The following is a 19502-nucleotide window of genomic DNA, read 5'->3' as shown; positions in this document are numbered from 1 at the left end:
GAGCCTGTTTCCGATTCTGTGTCTCCCTCTCTCTCTGCCCCTCCCCCGTTCATGCTCTGTCTCTCTCTGTCCCAAAAATAAATAAACGTTGAAAAAGCCAAATCTGCTAATGTAACAGGTGAAAACGATTGTGCTGCCACTTGGCTTTTTCTCCCGTAGCAGTAGAGTTGAAGAGCTTTGCTTGAGCTTAAGAGCCACTATGCCTGCTTGCTTGCTTTTTTTTTTTTTTAACTTTTTAAATGTTTGTTTGTTTTTGAGAGAGACACACACACACATACACAGAATCTGAAGCAGGCTCCAGGCTCCGAATTTTCAGCACAGCGCCCGACGCGGGGCTGGAACCCACGACCGAGACGTCACGACCTGAGCTGACACTGGAGGCTTAACCACTGAGCCGCCCAGGCGCCCTGAGCCGTTGTATTTCCTCTACTGGGAACTGTCCGTTTTTCTATTGGGTTCTTTACCTTTTTCCTGTTGATTCCTAGGAGCTTCCCGTGTAGGAGGCAAATGAGTCCTGTCTGATGTCAGTTTCAAATCATTTTTCCATCTGCTTGTCCCTTCTTGCACTTTATCAGTGGAACTTTCTGCCAGGCAGAAATGAAGAAGACAGTTTTACTGCTCTGCTCCGGAGACTAAAAGACTCCTCTAGTCCCTTCTAACATTCTGTGGCCACACGTTTTGGGGTTTTGTTTTGAGAGAGAGAGCAAGCGAGCTGGCAAGTGGGGGAGAGGGACAAAAGGAGAGCGAGAGAGAATCTTAAGCAGACTCCAAGCCCAGCACAGAGCTCAAAGTGTGGCTGGATCTCACCACCCTGGGGGGCATGACCTGAGCCCAAATCAAGAGTCGGATGCTTAACCGACTGATCTACCCAGGTGCCCGCCCGCCCGCATGCACTTTTGATGGAGGTCAGTCAGCAGGCCACCCAGCCCCCAGGGTGGGGAGAGTCAGGGAGCAGTCTGGCCTCAGTTGCCCTGGCCAGGGTGGTGGTATTCCCAAACCTTCCAGCATCACACGGGTCAAGGTGTGTATTTCAAGAGCCCACCCTGCCGGGTCCAGACGCTCCCTCCTGGTACTTCCCCAGCTCGTTGGGGCACTGTAAGCGCTCCGGGGCGGGTTCCCTGAGTGGACCAAGAGGACTGGGGCACACTATTGGCTCTTTTCAGAACTACCACCTGGCAGCAAATCTCAGACAGGTTTTAAAGAAAAATTCGACCCTTTCTTCCAAGTCTCCCCGCCCCCAAAAGAAATTATGGCTCCAGCAGCCACCAGAAGAGACTTACAGGGGCCCCGGGAGCTGTGGGCTGTGGGTTTGTGCAGCACTGGGGTGGAATCGATATTTGCAATGGTCATGCGTCGCTGCCAGGGTCACACCAGCCACGCCTCCCGGGAAGGGGCAGCAGAGCCAGCCCCGCTTCTCCCAGGCCGGTCCGGATCCACGCCGCCCCTGCCCTCCGCCTCGCCATCCACACCGCCCGCTCCCGGCGCCACGCCACCCACTCTCCCACTCCGGGTTTAAGCCGCCTGCCCCCTGCCGCTCTCCGTCCACGCCGTCCTTCTCCTCTATCACCACTGGCGCCTCGCCACTCTCCTTTCCACACCGCCCGCTTTCCCACTACCCGATCCACATCGCCCGCTCCGGGAGCCACACCACCCACTCTCCCAAGCCCGGTCTACACTGCCTGCTCCCTGCCGCTCTCCGTCCACGCCGCCCTTGCCCCCCGCATCACCATCCACGCCTCGCTGCTCTCCAATCCACATCATCCGCTCTCCCACTCCCGGTCCACACAGCTTACGACCTGCTGCCCAGCCCCCGCCGTCCGCTCCCGGGTCCACAACCCCCGGTTCGCGCGGCCCGCTTTCCCACTCCCCGTCCACACCGCCCGCGACCTGCTCGCTGCCCCGGGTCCGCGCCGCCCGCGCCCCGCCGCTGCCCGCGCACGCCGCCCGCTCTCCGTCGGCCCCCCGTCCGCGCCGCCGGCGCCCGCGCGAACTACAACTCCCACAATGCCCCGCCGCCGCCCCCCGGCTTCCGGTGCTGCGCAGTTTCCGGAGCGGATCGCAACCCGGAGTCCGGATCCGAGCCCGCTCTGCACATTCCACAGGCAGGTAAAGCCCGGGGCCCCGCGCCCGCCGCCGCCCCCGCGCGCCGCCCCGGCCCGGCCCGGCCCGCGCCCCGCGCCCCGCGCCCGGCCCGCCGCCCCGGCCCCGCCCGCCCGCCCGCCCGCCCCGGTCCAGCCGCCATGCCGCTTGTTCTTTGTTACATTCGCCGGCTGCGGGCTCCGTGGGCGATCGGAGTCAAAACCCGGCTGGATTTCCCGGAGCCGCTCCGGGATCGCCCTGCGCGCCGCCCGCCCGCCCCGCGCCCCGCGGCCCGCGCGCTCCGGGCCCGCAGCCCGCCGCCCGCCGCCCACGGCCCGGCCGGCGCGGGGTGCGGGGCGCGGGGCGCGGGGCCGCGCTCGCCCGTGGGTGCGGCGCGGGGGCTCCTCCGCCCCCGGCCCCGGCCCGCGGTCCCCGCCCCCGGCGCCCTCGCCGCCGCCGACGGCCCGGCGTGATGTCACCGCCCCCCCCCCCCCCCCCGGCCCCCCGTCCTGGCGCCCGGCCCCCCGGGGGGCGCTCGGGGAGGGTTCCGGACCCCCGCCCCGGAGGTTAGGAGCGCAGACCCCGGAGTCCGGGCGATGGGGTTCCCTAGGCCCCCCCGAGGGCACCCCGCTCCCCCCTCTCCCCGTTTCCGTAAGCCCTTGGGTGGCCGAGGGAAGGGAGTGGAAGTCCGTGGACAGGTGACGCGGGGTGGGTGGCCGAGCCCGGGAGGGGCTCGCCGGCCGCACAGGTGAGGCCCGGCCCGGCTCGGCCCAGCGCGGACAGGTGGAGGCGCTGGCCATGTGGCCTCTTGCGCGAGGGACAGGTGTGCGCGGCGAGGGTCAGGTTAGAGAAGACAGGAGTAAACTCGCTGTGGAAAATCCAACGGCCTGATAGAGTAACGGGCTTACCTTTATTAAGTTCTTCACGTAGGGGATGGGGTTTCTCCCCCAAATGCTCAGAAATTGCCCCCACCGTCCCCAAGGGTACGTTAAAATGGTAGGAGCGTGACATCAGTGACACATGGACCCGTCTACGTGATTAAAGCCACTAACACAACACCACGTTTGCTTAAGCCACTTCCCTAAAATCCGGATTCACCAGGTAAATTCGGAGAACTCAGCTTGGTTCCCGAAGGTATTTTTGGGGATGAAAAGTAAGGGAGCCCCTGGTTTTGTGATGAACCCTAACAGGGAACAGCAAGAACTCTCCCAGAGAGTGTGGAGAGGTAGGCAGTGTTGTGAGGAGGGAGGCGCCCCTCCCCGACACAGCACACCAGATATTTTGTTTCAGACCTGCACGTTTTCCATATTTTCACGGCTCCACACGGCTTCCGATTTCCTTGACATCACTGCCTTGCGGTGAACGGCTCAGAAATAGAGCTGCAAAGTTTGGATTTTGAAAGGGAAAAACGGCGAAGTCCTTCCTTTGTACAGAGTTTTTTTCCCCTGTTGATTTCTTTGATTCCTACGTTGGCAAAAAAGTTGCCAACAAAGAATATAATGTTATATTCTCTCGTGGAAGCAGAAAGGACTTTTATTATGTTTTTAACCAGAAGATCAATCAGTCAATCAGTCAACCCCAATTGCAAAAGGCTGATCCCTTTTCTGGGAATAATTATAGTTGAGAAAGAACTCAGTTTGCTTCAGATACCCTTCTAATCACCATTCTTTTGCTATCGTTCTCTGGGGAGAGCGCCAGGACGGGAACGCGCCTCTCGTTTTGCAGACGTTTAAGGGAGATTGAAGGAATGTTTCTGATACACGTGGTCTCAGAGGTTAAGTTTGTGAAGCAGTGACTCAGGTGCACTTGGCGGTGTGCTTTTCACGTTTGTGCGGTGTGGGTGATCCGTGCCCAGCTCCCCTGAAACAGCTCATGATGTGTCCTCAGCTCCCCGGCTGTTCGTTCGACACAGATTTATTCAGCCAGGGCCTGTTGTGTTGGACAAGCCAGAAGGCCCTGCCTCTTGCGCCCCACGCTGCGGAGGGCGGAGGAAGGTGTTGACAACGAATAGTAACACTCAGTGAGGTGGGCAGCGGTTGGGGTTGGAGGGTGTAGGGGAGAGGAAGCAGGGGGAGGCTGTGGTGGGGGGGGGGCACGCTCAGGCAGTCTGGGCAGGGGGCGTTGGGGCTGAGACCAGTGCCGTGAGGTGCTCGTGGAGGTCGGGGGTGAGCGTGTCGGGGGCAGATGAGTGGCACACGTAAAGGGCCCGGTGTGGAGCCAGCTGCGCGTGCCCAGGGGGGAGAGGCAGTGTTGGGGGGGGGGGCAGAAAGCCCGGGCTGTCCGCCGCTCCGTTTATCCCGAGTGCCAGACGGATGCCACAGAGGGCTTCGGCAGGGGTGGGACAAGATCTGTGTCTGTGGCGGCCACGTGGGGAATCCAGGCCTGACAGGATTCCATTACAACAGGGTGGAGGCGGGAGGGAAATGAGGAAGTAGGACAAAGTATATTTCTAGAGCCAGGAGGCCCCGCTGCAGGTTCGGTTGGGAAATGCGTGGCAGGTGACAGGAGGTGCCGATTACCGAGGTGCAGGTGACCGGTGTGTGGGGGCCCCGGGAGGAGGAGGAGACAGCGGCATCTTCCAACTGCCCCTCTCCGTCTGGGGTGGGAGAGACCCTGGCTGGGGGCCGGGGGAGGGTCCGGGTCCTCACCTTCCTGACGCACCGGCATCCTGGAGAGCGGTCCTACCCCTCGCAGCCCGGGAGAGATCCCTACAGATGGGGAGGGGGGGTGTCGGGGGAGTGGCCTCGCTGCGGGTCAGAGACCTCAGGCTTGCAGCACATGGAAGGCGTCCTTACGCGGACGGAGCCTGTGGCACTCACGGTGGCCGGATGGTGGCCGCGGGAGGCGCTGCTCTAACAGAGCTCTCCCTTGCCGGCCACAGGCCTGTGGAACGGGGCTCCCGCACTCACACTTCGAGAACTGGAGTGGGAGCGGATCTGCACACTTGTCCGTGGCGGGCCAGCCCACTGGGGAAAAGGCCTGTGCGCCTCACCAGACGTGGCTTCTTTGCCAGATGACTGTTCGTCAGAACACGTGCTGTCATTTTGTCGGCGTCGGTGGGGTTCCAATTCGCGCAGCCCCGGCCCGACCCGGAAGACGCGATCACAGCCTGCGGGCCTAGAAGAGCGGGCCTGGTTGGACCTGCGTGCCTGAGTTCACGTGCACACCTGCAGATGGCCCCGTGGAGTCCTGCCGAGCGCGAGTCCGTAACCGTGGCTGTCCCGTCCCGCTCGCAGCGAGGGGAGCGGTGGTCACAGACGCAAAAGGGCTGTGGACTATGACAGGGAGAGCTGGTTCGCGTGCGTGGAACACGGATGGCCGTGGAGATCACGCTGTCGCGCTTCGATTCCAGCAGACGTGCTTAGAGGAGTGACCTAACGGTTTTATTTTAAGAAGCCAATATTTATAAAATGCTGGAAATCCTGTCCTTGCAGCTGTTAAAACTAGGGACGAGCGGTGTGAGCTTAAGTGCCGGGTTGTCAGCAAAGCGGTCGGTGGGGTCGGGGCCGAGGAACGGACCGGGGACACGGGCCCGGGAGGAGACGTGGGGGCAGGGGCTGGGTCCAGAGGGAGAGGGGACCAGGGGGCAGCCCGGGTCACCCTACGGAGGCGGCTTTGGACAGGGGACGGGAAGGGAAAGGGACTTGGGAAGGCGCCCCGAGAGACGCGAAGTAGGTTCCAGAGGGAGGGTGGGACGGCTGCCGCCTGGTGCCTCGTTGACGGAGGGCTGGGCTCAGCAAGCTGGAAGGCGAGGACAGGGCTGGTGGGAGGGCTTTGGTGGAGCCCTGGGAGCGAATCCTCCCGTTCAAGAGGGAACGGTAGTCGAGGAAGCCGACAGAGTCCTTCCCGGGAGTTTTGCAGTAGAAAGAGAAGTGGGGCCTTAGAGGTCACGGGGGACCGTTTGCGTTTGAGGGTGAGCTGAGATTGAGGCCGGCGGGAACGTTGCAGGGCTGTAAACTGCCGCAGAGAGAGGTGTGCAGTGAGGAAGGTGGGGGTGGCCTGGGGCCTCCCAGGGAGAAGTGGGTGCGGCGTGCCTGTGTGGGGCCGGACAGAGTCGGGGAGGAGGGGCCGTTAGGGGGAGGCCTGAAAGATCGGGTGGGAGTTTGACAGACGGAGGGAAGAGTTTCCAGGACGGGCAACGAGAAGGGGTCGCCGTGGCGGGCAGCTGGCCGAGGAGCAGCCCTGCAGAAGCACAGCGGGGGCGGCTGGGGTCACGGCGGGGGCCCTGCTGGGGCCCCTCACCCTGATAAAGCCCAAAGGAACCCCGCTGTGGACCCTCCCCTGCGCCTTCCTGGGCCTGCAGGGTCAGATTTCCGTGAACTTGCGTAAGGCTGAGACTTGGATCTCTCTGGGATGATGCCGATCTCTGCCTCATTTGTGCCATGTCTTCCTGGCTCCGTCTGGCTTGTTCTCGACCCGCAGCATGACCCGTGTCCCCAGTTACGGCCGCGAGCGCGGATGTCGTGCAGGTTCAGGGCACCGGCATTGATGCCCTTGATGTCGCTGGAGGCAAACCCTCTGTGAGTCGGCCGTCCTTACATCATGATTCGTGCGGGGATAACGCTCGGGGTGATGTGGCAGGACTGTCCCTTCCCGCTCGTCTGTGGGGAGGGGAGACCGTGCCTGCAGGACAGAGTCTGTCTTAGAGGAGGAGTGGTCCGGGTGTTGCGTAACCGAAGGCCTTTGGCTTTTGGTGGCTTAAAAATACATGTGCTCGTTAGTTATAGCAAGTTTGCCTTCGATCGTGGCCAAAACCAGGTGCAAAACGTTGGCACGACGTCAGGGCAGAGGTTGACACAACCCTTGTTCTGACCAGGCTGCGGTAGTCCTGTCCGTGGATTCTGTGTTCTCAATGTCCACACGTCCCCCGGGGCCCCCTTTCCCCGGCACGCCGGGCTTCCTGGGACTTGGTTCTGTGCCGCTTTGCTCTCCACGGAGCTCCCCTCCTTCCCCTGAGAATGCACGAGGTTCTTCTCATCACCAGCGCTCCCAAGGGGCCCAGTTCGAGAGTGTCCCACGAGGCCCACGATTAAGAAGCAGGCCTCACCCTCCCATTTCTCCGTGTGAGGGCTGTCCGTCGGAGCTCTGATCCGCGCAAGAAAGTCGATATTACCTCAGTTCCCATTTTTAGGGGGGCAGAGTGCAGACGTCTGTCTTCCCTCTTTGCTCAGAAATCCTCTTAAAAAGCACACGTGAGCATCGGAAGTGTCGATGTTGGCTTCGATGAAACTCAGGGGCTCAGGAAGAGAAAACAGAAGAAGTTATAAAAGAAGTGACAGAAAAAAATCCGGAGGCTGGAGGGCCCAAGCGCAAGGGCGCCAGGGCCCCCGTGAAGGTCGGTGGCGTAAGACAGAAATTCTGAAAGCTTCTGGGGGCAGCGAGTCACGTGCAGAGGTGGCCCGGCCAAGAAGGTGTCAGCCGTCCCAGCCGTGACGTTGGACGCTGAGGGACGGTGGAGTCCTACCTTCCCTGCGTGGAGTGAACACGGCCGGGTCCCGGCAAACCGTCGTCTGTTGTCTGAGATGCAAGAGGAGACATCTGCAAAGAGGGCACATCTCCACAAAAGACGTCCCTCCCGTGCACCCCAAGGAAACCCCAGGACAGTGTGGCCCCCCGTGGAAGGAGTGACCTAGCGACGGGACGCAGGGACGGGCAGGGGCTGCCTTCTGGCTTCCACACACTGTGTGTGTGTGTGTGTGTGTGTGTGTGTGTGTGTAGCTGTTCCCTCTCGTAGGGGAAAAGTTACCTTAGATGAGGGAAGGAGAGAGGGGCAGGCGGGAGAGATCCTTCCACTCCGCCCTGGGAGGTGGCTGGAGCTGGGCCGGGTGGGTTCTCACGCTGTGGCTCGTGTGGGTCTGTGCCACGCCGCTCGCGTGCCCTCCTGCCCCCACGGCCCGTGGCCCACGTCTGGAAGCACGTACCTGTCGGGGAGCTGCTCCCCTCCTAAAGTTGGGAGCCCACTGACCTGGTCACCCGTGGCCGCAGCAGAGGCCCGTGTTCTGTGTCCGTCCCTTTTCAAGATGTGCAGACAGGGGCGCTGGACTCCCCGCGTCTGCTCTCGCGGACCACTGTCAGCCTGCAGGTGCCGGAGGGGGAGCCAGCGGGGCAGATCGAGTGGCTCCTGGAAGTCAGTCTGTGAGCGATGAGATGTTCCCCGGATGGCCATGAGCCCCGGGCCCGGCCGGGTGGTGGTCTGTCACACTCATCCTGGGTCCCCATGGTGTGCTCACTGAGGCAGGGCGGGAGGGCGTGGGCATTAACAGCGACAGCCGGGGGCTGTAGACGCGATGCTGGGGCAGAGGGAGCACAGGCAGGGAGGAGGGGGAGGGGGGAGGCACCGGAGGAGGCAGAGAGGAGGTGAGCAGTGCGGCTGGTGGGAGTGCGGGGGAGGGAGACTCAGGGAAGGTGCAGAAATGAAAGCTCCTAGGGCCTGGGGAAATCACCGAGTTGGGCCGGAGCAAAGGGTCACGGACGGTGGGGAAGAAGATGGGAGAGAACCGGAGGTTATAACCAGTTTCCAGAATTGTCCGTGCCAAGTTCCGGAGCGTGAACTAAGCAGTGAGGCGTGATTGCTGCATCCTCCTGCTTCTCTCTGGCACTTGAAGGCTTGCTTCTGGAACATATATACCGAGCAAAAGCATAGTTGGGGCTGGGGTGGCGGGGGGGGGGGGGGGAAGGACTGTGCTGTGGAAAGTGCCAGAAAGCCACTGTTTTATGGAATTCTAATGATGAGCTAGAATTTTCGGGTCGTACCTGTGCAGGCCGGAAGGGGACTCCTTGTGCAAATGAGGAAACCGAGGCCCAAAGAGGGGAGATAACTAACACGAGGTGTCTAACATCCAGTGCGGGGCAGAGCCAGACTCACAGCCTGGTCCCTGGTGCCTGTGCCCCACGGCAGGACCAGGCCCTTCCCTCGTACTGACGCACCCGGTCTGTGCTCTGTGAGGTTCTCTAGCGTGCAAAACAGTGTGTGTAGAAGTGTTCTTGCCCAAATAAGTTCAGAGGCTGCGGGGTAAACACATTCCAGCAGATTCTTACTGCAGGACTTCTCAGGGCCTTTAATGTGCCGTTGTGTTTCAGGACTCCAGAGTGGGACTCTGCATTGTCTCACAGATTTATTAACCACGAAGTTCCTCTCTGCCCACCTACTACTCCCCTGCCCACCCCCACCCCCACCCCCACCCCCAGACCATCTTTCAGGACCGTTCCGCAGCATGTGTTTGTCTAGCGATTACTTGTCTGCTTTTTCCTGTTTGCGACTTTTCCCTTCTTGCTTTTAATGTTTTCACGGGTCATGTGCCCAGTGGGAAAATGTCCTTCTTGCTTAAAATCCCCTGGGCCTCTCGACCAGGGCTGAGCACTTGACATGGCTGGTCCAAGTGCGGGTCAGATACATACGTGTAAGTCACACACGGGCTTTCTAAGACTTAGCGTGAAAAAAATTCATTTGTTATTCTTATATTAATTACATATTGAAACGGTAATGTTTTGGGTAGATTCTGTGAACTACAGCGTTACCACAATTACACGTATGAATCCCAGCAAGATTTCGTGTAGATGAAGGCAAGGTTGTTGTAGAATGTATAGGGAAAGTAAAGGAAATGAGAACGGCTTAAATAATTTTCAAGAACAGTTGCGTGAGAGGAAACGCCCTCCCCTGTTGTAAGACTTGCTCCAGACTGTGGTTATGACCGCGGTCCACCGAGTGCGGTGGTGGCTGAGGGACGGACGCAGAGGGCGGTGGGGACAGCAGAGAGAACCTAGACGCAGACCCACGCACGTAGGGCCGCCGGTTTGGGGCACAGGTGCGGAGCAGCTCCATGGTGCTGACTCAGATGCTCGTCTGAAGGCAGAACGAACCTTGACCTGACATCTGATGCAAAAACTAACTCAAGTTGCATAATGCACTTTAACGTGTAAGGCTGTAAGACTTTCCTAAGAACCTAGGAGGACATCTGGGGGCCGGGGGCTTGGCGCACGGGTGTCCAACGTGACCCCAAAGCCTAATCCATAGAAGGCAGAGTTAGTAAGTGGCTCTTGGCCCACTTGAAAACCTTCATTCTGCAGACGCCCCGTTGGGAGGGTGAAAAGCAGTCTGTAGGGAGGGAGAACGGGCCGCGAGCCGTGCATCTGACGGGATCCGGACGTCCGGGAAGCTTCAGAACACAACAATAGAAACAAACCAACCAGCCAAGCCAGAGGGCCCGAGAAAACGGGCGGAGGATGTGAGGGGACGCCTTACTGAGGCTTTACAGACGGCACCCTGGTCCGTGAGGAGGCGTCGCTCTCGTTAGCCAGCGGGGACGTGCAGGTTGAAACCGTGGTGAGATGCCAGCTTAACGGCGCTGAGAGCGGCTAAAATGAGCGTGGTGACGGCCCCACGCGCGGGTGAGGGTGCGGAGAAACGGGGCCCCCGTGGCAGCTTCTTAGCAGACAACGCATCCACCCCGTAGGCGACCCAGTCTGGCTCATTGCTCTCCGGGGCATTCATCCTGGAGAAGCCACGGCTCGTGTCCACAGAAAACCTGCGCACCATTCTTCAAAGCGGCCTGATTTGTAACAGTCCCGAGTGGGGGGAACCCAGAGAGTGGGCGGTTGAGCCAGCTGTGTCACACACCCACGGAGAATTACACAGCAGTGAAAAAGGGATGCCCTTGATCCGCGTGACAGCCCGGATGGACCTCGAGGGCACTTCGCTGAGTGAAGACAAAGGCCAGTCGCCAACGGTCGCGTCACGTAGGACTCCCGTCTGTACTAAGCCCTTCAAGTGACAACATTACAGAGGTGGAGAACGGATTCGCGCCTGGCAGGGGTGAGGGATGCCGGGGCAGAGGGGGTGTGACTGTGGGGGGCGGGGTACGCGCCTGCGAAGTCTTCTGTCTGACGGAACGGGCCTCCCGCGTCTTGATTGTGAGGGTGGCGGCACGGATGTGCCCCTGTGACGAATCGAGCTTCTCGCGCACGCGAAACCCTTCCTGGGGTTGATGACGTGCTGTGGTCACGTGAGAGTTGTGATGTCATCCGCGGTGACGTAAGATACGGCCGTTGGGGAAAGCGGAGTCAAGGGTAATCGGGGTCCCTCTGTGTTCTTTTTGAAATTTCCTGTGTTTCTGGAATTGAATTTCAAAACGTAACACAAACAGCTCCCAGGGTACTGTGTGCGCCTCACTCTTTACCCCCGGGGGGCGCTGCCCTGGACACTGAAATGACTCCGGCAAGTTGTCCCCGAGCATAAGGGGCTCCCAGGACGCTGTCCCCTGGCTCCCGTACCCGTCTCCCTGTCGCCTGAATGGTCCCAGGAGTCACAGGGAGGGCCGTGCCAAGCCAGCAAACCAGAGGGCATCTCCATTGCACGCTTACGTCAACAACCTCCCTGAAAACACCTCTCTTCCTTTGAGTTATTTTTAGCTGCGTGCGTTTGAAGATTGTGATGTTTTCATCTTGCGACGCTTCACCGCCGGTTGCTTTTTCTACATCAGTGCTTCTGCAGGGCACAGTAAAAGATCATCTTTTTCCGCCTCGTGTCCGCGGGGATGGCGACTCTGACTAGCAGAGCGGGTGCTGGGAGGGTGTAGAGCAGTCGGCAGCCTCGGGCACCGTTCCGCTCTGGGAGCCCCCGGCTGGCGGCCCCTCGGGGCATCGAGCAGACTTCCCCTGCCATCCAGCGGCTCCGCTTCCGGGTCTGCGCCCAAAAGAATGGAAAGCAGGGCCTCGAGGAGATGCTGGCGGGCCCACATTCACGGCAGCGTCTTCCGTGGTGGCCGAGGGGTGGGACCACACCACGTGTCCACGGGCGGATGAATGGGCGAGCAAAATGCAGCCTGTGCGTGCAGGGAAGGGCGTTCAGCCCCAGAGGGGACACCTGACACCTGCTGGGTTGGGGGGGAGCCTTGACCTCATGCCACGTGACATGAGCCAGACACAAAATGACAAATACTGTGCGAGCCCCCCTGTATGAGGGACCCAGAAGAGTGAAACGCGTATCATAAGGAGTCTTTTTAAAGGGAGCCTGCTCACGTGTCCTGAGGTTACGCAGAAGCTCTGCTCCCTTTTCTTCCCACCTGCGGGACCCTCCGCACGGACCTGTTTCCCAGAGGAAACCTGAATCGTGTGGTCTGTGCCAGCTCGGGACCTGAGCTGAGGGTGGCGGGGGGACGTCTTCTCCGCATCCCAGAGTCCTGGGTGATGCGTGTTGGCAGCTGTGGAACCGGTCCCCTTCCCACCGGGGGCCGCAGCCCGGCTGTGGCGCGGTGGCCGAGCCGCGACTGTCGTCAGAGAAACGTGGCTGGCTAGGTGCTGTCCTGCCGCTGTGCGTGGGCCCCGTACACATTTGTGGCCTTGGGATGGGCCCTGGCGGGTGTCCCGAATGACAGTAGTTCACGATCGCAGCACTTGGTTCCGCGGAGGAAAACTTTAGTAATTAGAAGGGAAAGGGATGTGCGGAATTAAACAGCTGTAGCGAACACAAGAGGGGAGAAGTACAGAGAAGAGCAGAGAAGGGTTCATACCTCAGATCAGGTGCTCACGACATCCAGCCTCCCGGCTGGGGAAGCCCGCAGTGGGCTGGGGTCCCCCCCCCTCAGGTGAGGCTCCCAACCACGTGTTCCCTCCAGGGCCATCGATGCTGCTGCCTGTGCCTGATCTGTGCTTAGTCCTTAAGTTGCCTAAGTGCAGTCCTGAGCCGGCTGGGTTTTTTTGTTTCTCTTATCTTATCTCACAGTGTTAGGAGCCTGGGCGCCTGCAGATTTCTCTTCCTTCCCGGCTGCATTCCAGGGGCCCAGCCTGGTCCGGCTCAAGGAGGTGAGGCAATCCCTCTTGGCGTCGGGAACAGACGGGCCAGTTCTGATCCCGAGGCCAGATTCGGAGCACAGGCCAGCCGGGCCCCCCACGACTGTGTGTGTGCGGCTCTGGGCAGAAGAGCACAAGTCACCCAGACGAGTTCTGTACAGAACGGTGGGGTAGACCCGCCTGGAAACCACGGGGCAAGCTGGTGCACGCCGTTCAGACCTTCCCCCGTTGGTAGTGAGAAGCCAGCGTGTAGGGTTTCCCTGGGGGCCGAGCACTGTCTCCGGAAGTGAAGGGTGAGGATGTGTATGTTTGGCCAGATCTGGATCTTGCACACCGGCCCTTCCAGGCTTCCTTCCGGCAGGCTCCGGGGTGCCCCTGTCCTGTATATTTTGAGGAGGGGGAGAGGGCTCATACCTGTTCCACTAGCCCCAGATAGAGCAGGCCTTTACATCGTGGGTGCCCTGGAGTACCTGGGCGAGAGAGGGACATCGCCTTGTTTGAGCTGATGAAATGTCCTCACAGGCACTAGCCACTTGCCTGAGAAGCTGCCGTGTCCTGTGACAGCATTATCAGTTTGCAAGATTTCTACACCATCACAGATTATCCGTTTAAACTGTCTTTCAAGAAGCTGGAAACCCATCATTAAAAAAAAAAAAAAAATTTTTTTTTAAATGTTTATTTATTTTTGAGAGAGAGATAGGGAGAGAGAGATCAGGGGAGGAGCAGAGAGAGAGGGAGACACAGAATTAGAAGCAGGCTCCAGGCTCCCAGCTGTCAGCACAGAGCCAGACACGGGGCTCGAACCCACAAACTGTGAGATCGTGACCTGAGCCGAAGTCGGACGCTCAGCCGACTGAGCCCCCCCCCCCCCAGGCGCCCCTTAGAAGCTGGAAACCCTTCAATCGGCTCAGAGTCCGAGGGAGGGAGGGCGGGAGCCCTGTGAGAGCAGAGACAGGCCAGCCCTGGGGGCCTCCCCCAGAGGAGGACCTCTCTGGGCCTGGGCTGCGCGGGGGCAAGACGGAGCGGGCGGGCCCGGAGTCCTGGCCGAGGGGGGCGTCGGAGCAGGTGCTCTGTCAATACTGAGCAAGTGAGGTGAGCACTTAGAGTCACTTTTGATTGGAAGGTGGGGAATCTCTTCCACCTCTCATCGCTGCTCTCCCCAGACTTCCGAGCTTCCTGGCACAAGTCTTACAAACGAAGCATTTGACCCTTTCCAAACAACCCTTAACTACCGAGAGGCACCGAGGAACCCGGCCAGAAGCTCTCGAGGCTCTGCTGGTCTCGAGGCGAATGGTGTACGTGGTACATAAGAAAAGGGAGTGGGTAAATCAAGTTTAAAAAAGATACCCACACATCGTCCCTGATTTGTGACAGCTTCACGTGATGGTTTCGAAGGAAGGGCCAACTTCGTTTCGGGATTTCGGGAGAGTGGTTGACGGGGAGGAAGGTGTCTGGAAGGGGAGCCTGGGCTCCATCTTGGAAGGGCAGGGCCTGTGCTGGGCGGGTGGCTCAGAGGACGCAAACGAAGAGGCAGGCCACGCCCCAGGAGGGGACCTGGGTCCACAGCTGGGGGCGGGGGGCACGGGGACGCCCCGGAGAAGCGGCCGATTCTGGTAGCAGTTGTCATCCCACCCCGTGCCGGGCCTGTGTGGGGCTGAGTGAGGCTGGTGGCTCTTGCCAGCAGATAAATAACCCAGGTGATCTCAGTGGTCAAAAGTGTGGTGAAGGAAAATTGCAGGGTGCTTTTTAGAAAGTGTCACAAGGCCCAATCTGGACAGGTGGACCGGGAAAACCCTCCCCAAAGACGTGCCCGTTAAGCTAAGCTGTCCCCAGGCACAGGGAACAGCATGTGGGAGGCCTGGAGGCAGCAAGCAGCTTGGTGTTTCTGGGAACTAAATGGAGGCCACTGTGGCCCGAGAGGGTCAACGAGGGCGAGGTGGGCAGAGGAGGCTGCTGGGCTTGGGTTTTGTCCCGGGGGCGGTGGGAAGCCATCGGCTTTCAGGCTGGCAAATTACATGACCGGGTTCAAGTTCTAGAGTCCCCCTCTGCAGCGTGGACAATGGTTTTGCTGGCCAGGAAGGAGCAGGAAGGGCCTTCCGGAGGCCCTTGCGCCCTCCACGAGGGAGAAGGTAGGACATGGCCAAGGGAGGGGGTGGAGGCTGCAGGTGGGGTCCCTGAACCATTGGCCCTGGGGCAGGGGGACCGCGGGGGTGGGGGATGGTGAGACCAGGTGTCCGACAACCGTGTTCTGAGATTCGGGAGGTACAGGAGGGCCACGTTGGGCACGGAAGCCAGGAATGGTGCCAGGCTCATTTCCAGCACATTCGGCTGCTCGTGGCCTCCATGTGAAGATGTTGGGGGGGGCAGCTGGAAATCCGCGCGGGTCTCCCAGGAGTTACCCACACGCACGTGGTATTCACGTGGGCCCCGGAAGTGGGTGCGGCTGCCTGGGGAGGGGTCTTGCCAGAGGAGAGGTGAGAAGGGGTGGGGGGCTGGGACCCTGGAGAGCCAAGACGTGGATGCTCTGGAGGAAGATCCCCAGGGCAGAGCAGCTCGGGGAGGGCAAGAGAGGACTGTGTTTGGCCGTGTCCCAGGCAGCCAGTCAAGTGAGGGGAGGGGCAGAGGGGAAGAGAGAGACTCTTAAGCAGACTCCGGGCTCAGCGCGGAGCCGGACCCGGGGCTCTATCCCACGACCTTGGGATCATGACCTGAGCTAAAATCAAGAGCTGGCTGCCCGACCAACTGAGCCACCCAGGCGCCCCTCCCTTCCTGTCGTTTTTTAACTGAACTTTTGTGATAATTGTAGGTTCCCATGCAGTCGTGAGAAAGTCTGCCCTTTACCCAGATCCCCAGTGGTGACCCCTTGTGGAGCTCAGTGCGGGGTCACGTCCAGGGTGGTGCCGGTCTCACTGCGTGGGTACCGGCCCTCCATTCCCACAGGGTCCCCCTGCCGTCCCCTTCCAGCCCCCTCCCCCACCGCTGTCCCTCCACCCACCGGCCACCACTCTGGTCCCCATCTGTGTATTTCGTCATCTCAGGGAGGTTAAATAAACGAGGTGACCTTTTGGGATTGGCGTGTCCCCCCCCCAGCGCCGTTCTGGAGAGCCCTCCAGCACCTGTTGTGCGTGTCCGTACTTGAGTCCTTTTCGGGGCAGATGGGTGTAGGGTGTGGGTGGACCACAGATCGGTCACCTGCTGAGGGCCATGGGGCTCACTTCCAGTCTGTGCTGTGAACGGTCGTGTGCAGGGTTTGTGGTGGGCGGGGGGGCGGGGACTCTTCATTTCTCTGGGACAGGAGCCCACGGGCTGGGTCACGGGCGGAAGGCTTTCCCCGCCCCCGCCAGCCGCACAGGGCCCCCAGGCTTCCCTCATCCTGCAGCATTTCCGCCCCTGTTGGTGACGTGTTGACCCGCGTGTCCCTGGCACGGGGTTGGGCATCTCTTCCTGTGCTCGTTTGTGGTTTATACGTGTTCTTCGGTCAAGTGTCTTTTCCTGTCTTTTGCCCATTTACTGATTGGATGGCTCGCATCTTACCGTTGGGTTTTGAGAGTACTTTGCGCGTCCCGGGTAGGGACGTGGGGTTTGTGACGCTGCCGCTCAGTCTTCAGCTGGTCTTGTTACCCTCTTCGCACTGTCTTTTCTAGAGCAGAACTTCAAATTTGATACAGTCCAATTAGTTCTCTTTTTACAGACTACTCTTTTGGTGACAAGTCTAAAAACTGCCTACCCTAGATCTCAACGATTTCCTCCCATGTTTTTCTAAAACATTTACAACTCTATGTGTTCAGTCTGGGACCCATTATGACTTAATTCTTGTGTAAGGTGTGACAGTGAAGTTCATTGCCTCCCCCACCGCCACGCGCACTTGCTGGGAAGGCTGTCCTTCCTTCGTGAATTGCGTTTACGGGTTCGTCAAAAACCAGTTGGACACATTTGTGCGGGTGTGTTTCTCGATTTCCGTTGACTTGTGGGTCTGTCCCTTCCCCAGTACCAGCATTCTCTTTACTGTAGCTTAGGATTCAGCTTGAGACGGGGGTATGCCGGGTCCTAACTTGAGTCTTCTTCCTCAAGGCTGCTTTCTTTTTTCTTTTTAGATTGTTTTTTAAATTTTTTATTTTTTTAAGTTTACATCCACGTTAGCCAGCATATAGTGCAACAGTGATTTCAGGAGTAGATTCCTTTTTTTTTTTTTTTTTTTAAATTTTTTTTTTTTAACGTTTACTTATTTTTGAGACAGACAGAGACAGCATGGACAGGGGAGGGTCAGAGAGAGAGGGAGACACAGAATCCGAAACAGGCTCCAGGCTCCGAGCTGTCAGCACAGAGCCCGACACGGGACTCGAACCCACGGACCGCGAGATCATGACCTGAACCGCAGTCGGACACTCAACCGACTGAGCCACCCAGGCGCCCCGTGGAGTAGATTCCTTAATGCCCCTCCCCCATCTAGCCCATCCCCCTCTCACACCCCCTCCAGTAACCCTCTGTTTGTTCTCCATATTTAAGAGTCTCTTCTGTTTTGTCCCCCTCCCTGTTTTTATATTGTTTTTGCTTCCCTTCCCTTATGTTCATCTGTTTTGTCTCTTAAAGTCCTCATATGAGTGAAGTCCTATGATATTTGTCTTTTTTTGACTAATTTCATTTAGCATAATACCCTCCAGTTCCATCCACATAGTTGCAAATGGCAAGATTTCCTTCTTTTTGATTGCTGAGTAATACGCCATTGTATATATATACCGCATCTCCTTTATCCATTCATCCATTGATGGACATTTGGGCTCTTTCCATACTTTGGCTGTTGTCAATAGCACTGCTATAAACATGGGGGTGCATGTGTCCCTTCGAAACAGCACACCTGTATCCTGGGGATAAATGCCTAGTAGTGCCATTGCTGGGTCGTAGGGTGGTTCTATTTTTGGCTTTTTGAAGCACCTCCGTACTGTTTCCCAGAGTGGCTGCACCAGCTTGCGTTCCCACCAACAATGCAAAAGAGATCCTCTTTCTCTGCATTCAAAGCTGCTTTTAACAGCCGGCATCACTGGGGCCCGCCTGTGAACTCCAGTTACCACAGAGAACATTGGTCCGAGATCACCTACCGCCCCCCCCCCGGCCCCGCCCCTTACATGCAGGTAATCCTGGTCTGAGCCCAACTGACGTTCGTGATAAATTTGGTTTCCTGCTGCTATTACTGTGGTCTCCCGGTGACCGCAGCCGTGGTCCGTCGGTTCATGCAGTAGGGGTCGTGTATGTGCTAGAGAGATTTGAGGCGCTCAGACTTGAGGTGCGTCAGAATAACCTGGAGGTTCGTGTGCACGGCGTGTGAGGACCCGTCCCCGACGGTCTGCTTCAGCAGGTCTGGGGATGGGCCCCGAGGATTTGCGTTTCTCAGAAATTCCCAGCTGCTGCCAGTGCTGCGGTTTGCCAGTCCAGGGGACCACACTTGGAGAATCAGTGACGTGAGGTCCGTTTTCCCAGGATTGGTGGTTACAGTGGCCAGATCTCACACTTAGTGTCTTTGGTCATTTTCCCTGAAACGCTATCTACAAATCCTCGGTCTGGGGTTTCTCACATGCCGTGGACGTCCGGAGATTGGGCTTGGCTGGGACAAGGTACAAAGGAACGTTCCGAGCGCTGAGGGGGTTTTGGGAAGAGAGCGCAGGCTGCAAGGGGCCCCCTTGCTTCAGGCCTGACTTGCTGTCCAGGGTGGCCGTGACCTATTCTCTTGGCTTTAAGGAACCATTTTAGAGGCTGTGTTTCAGGGATCAGATGCTACTCATCAAGGATGTTCTTTCCAGGGCCTCGAACATTTGGGTGTACGAAGACCCAGTGTAATAAAAAGCTAAAACCTCCCGTTGTTTCCTGCCCGCTCTCATTTTCTCCCTGCGGCTGTTGCTAAAACCGAGTCGGCTGGGTTTCTCTCCCAGCAGGTGTGCTTGGAGGGGCCGCTTCTTTGGGGACACTCTGGACAGGAGACAGTCTGCTTTGCCTCCCTTGAGGGGAGCAGAACAGAGAGGGGTGCTGCCAGGGGACAGGCAGCCCCCCGGGGCTCGGTGGACCTAGCCCGAGGGAGGCACCCTGGCCTGGGCGCCCCGATTCTGACACGTTCTGTGGGGACCCCGCGTTCTGCCTGCCGCGATCCTGCAGCTTCGAGCAGCTTCTTCAGAGCCTGCCCTTGCCTTTGCGGGACCTTCTCGGGTTGTGACAGAGCCTGCAGGCAGACGGGCTGTGAGGCTCCTAGGGGCGCTCCAGGAACTCGTTAAGGCAGATTTCCACGCGTTTCCTCTGCCTCTTCGTCCCTCTTCCCCTTCTGCTCGGTGACCAGCTGCCGCCCCCGTTCCAGATCGGCCCCCGACCACACCCACGGTACCCGTCAGCCAGGAAGCCCTGAGTTACACTTGCCAGGGCCATGGGAGACACCTTTTTTTCCCTTAAATGGGTGCTCCCAGGAGGAGAAAATACAGATTTGGAAAAAATAAACGCCCTGGGTATTGATCCTTGGCCCTTTAAAGGCAAGTTGGAAACCCCGTGTCCCTGCCTTGTTTCCTCGTCGCTGACTCACTCTTCTACAGTGAAGTTTGAAATTCTCGTCTCAGCTCAAGTAAACGTGTGTTTGGTGAATGTGAGTTCCCATGTGG

General features: G+C 58.9%; 1 protein-coding gene across 1 annotated transcript in view; it reads left to right on the top strand.

The window, feature by feature from the left end:
* The first annotated feature begins 2032 nt into the window (after positions 1 to 2032).
* The window catches only part of PRDM15 (PR/SET domain 15), a 67044-nt gene continuing 49574 nt past the window's right edge, over positions 2033 to 19502 (top strand). The window contains exon 1 of the mRNA XM_030328464.2: positions 2033 to 2106. The gene's annotated coding sequence lies outside the window, so the exon portion shown is untranslated. The remainder of the gene's footprint in view (positions 2107 to 19502) is intronic.

The sequence above is a fragment of the Lynx canadensis genome, chromosome C2 (genome assembly GCF_007474595.2).
Source record: "Lynx canadensis isolate LIC74 chromosome C2, mLynCan4.pri.v2, whole genome shotgun sequence".
In the NCBI taxonomy this organism is placed as follows: Eukaryota; Metazoa; Chordata; class Mammalia; order Carnivora; family Felidae; genus Lynx; species Lynx canadensis.
This window is presented reverse-complemented; position numbering and strand designations above follow the sequence as displayed.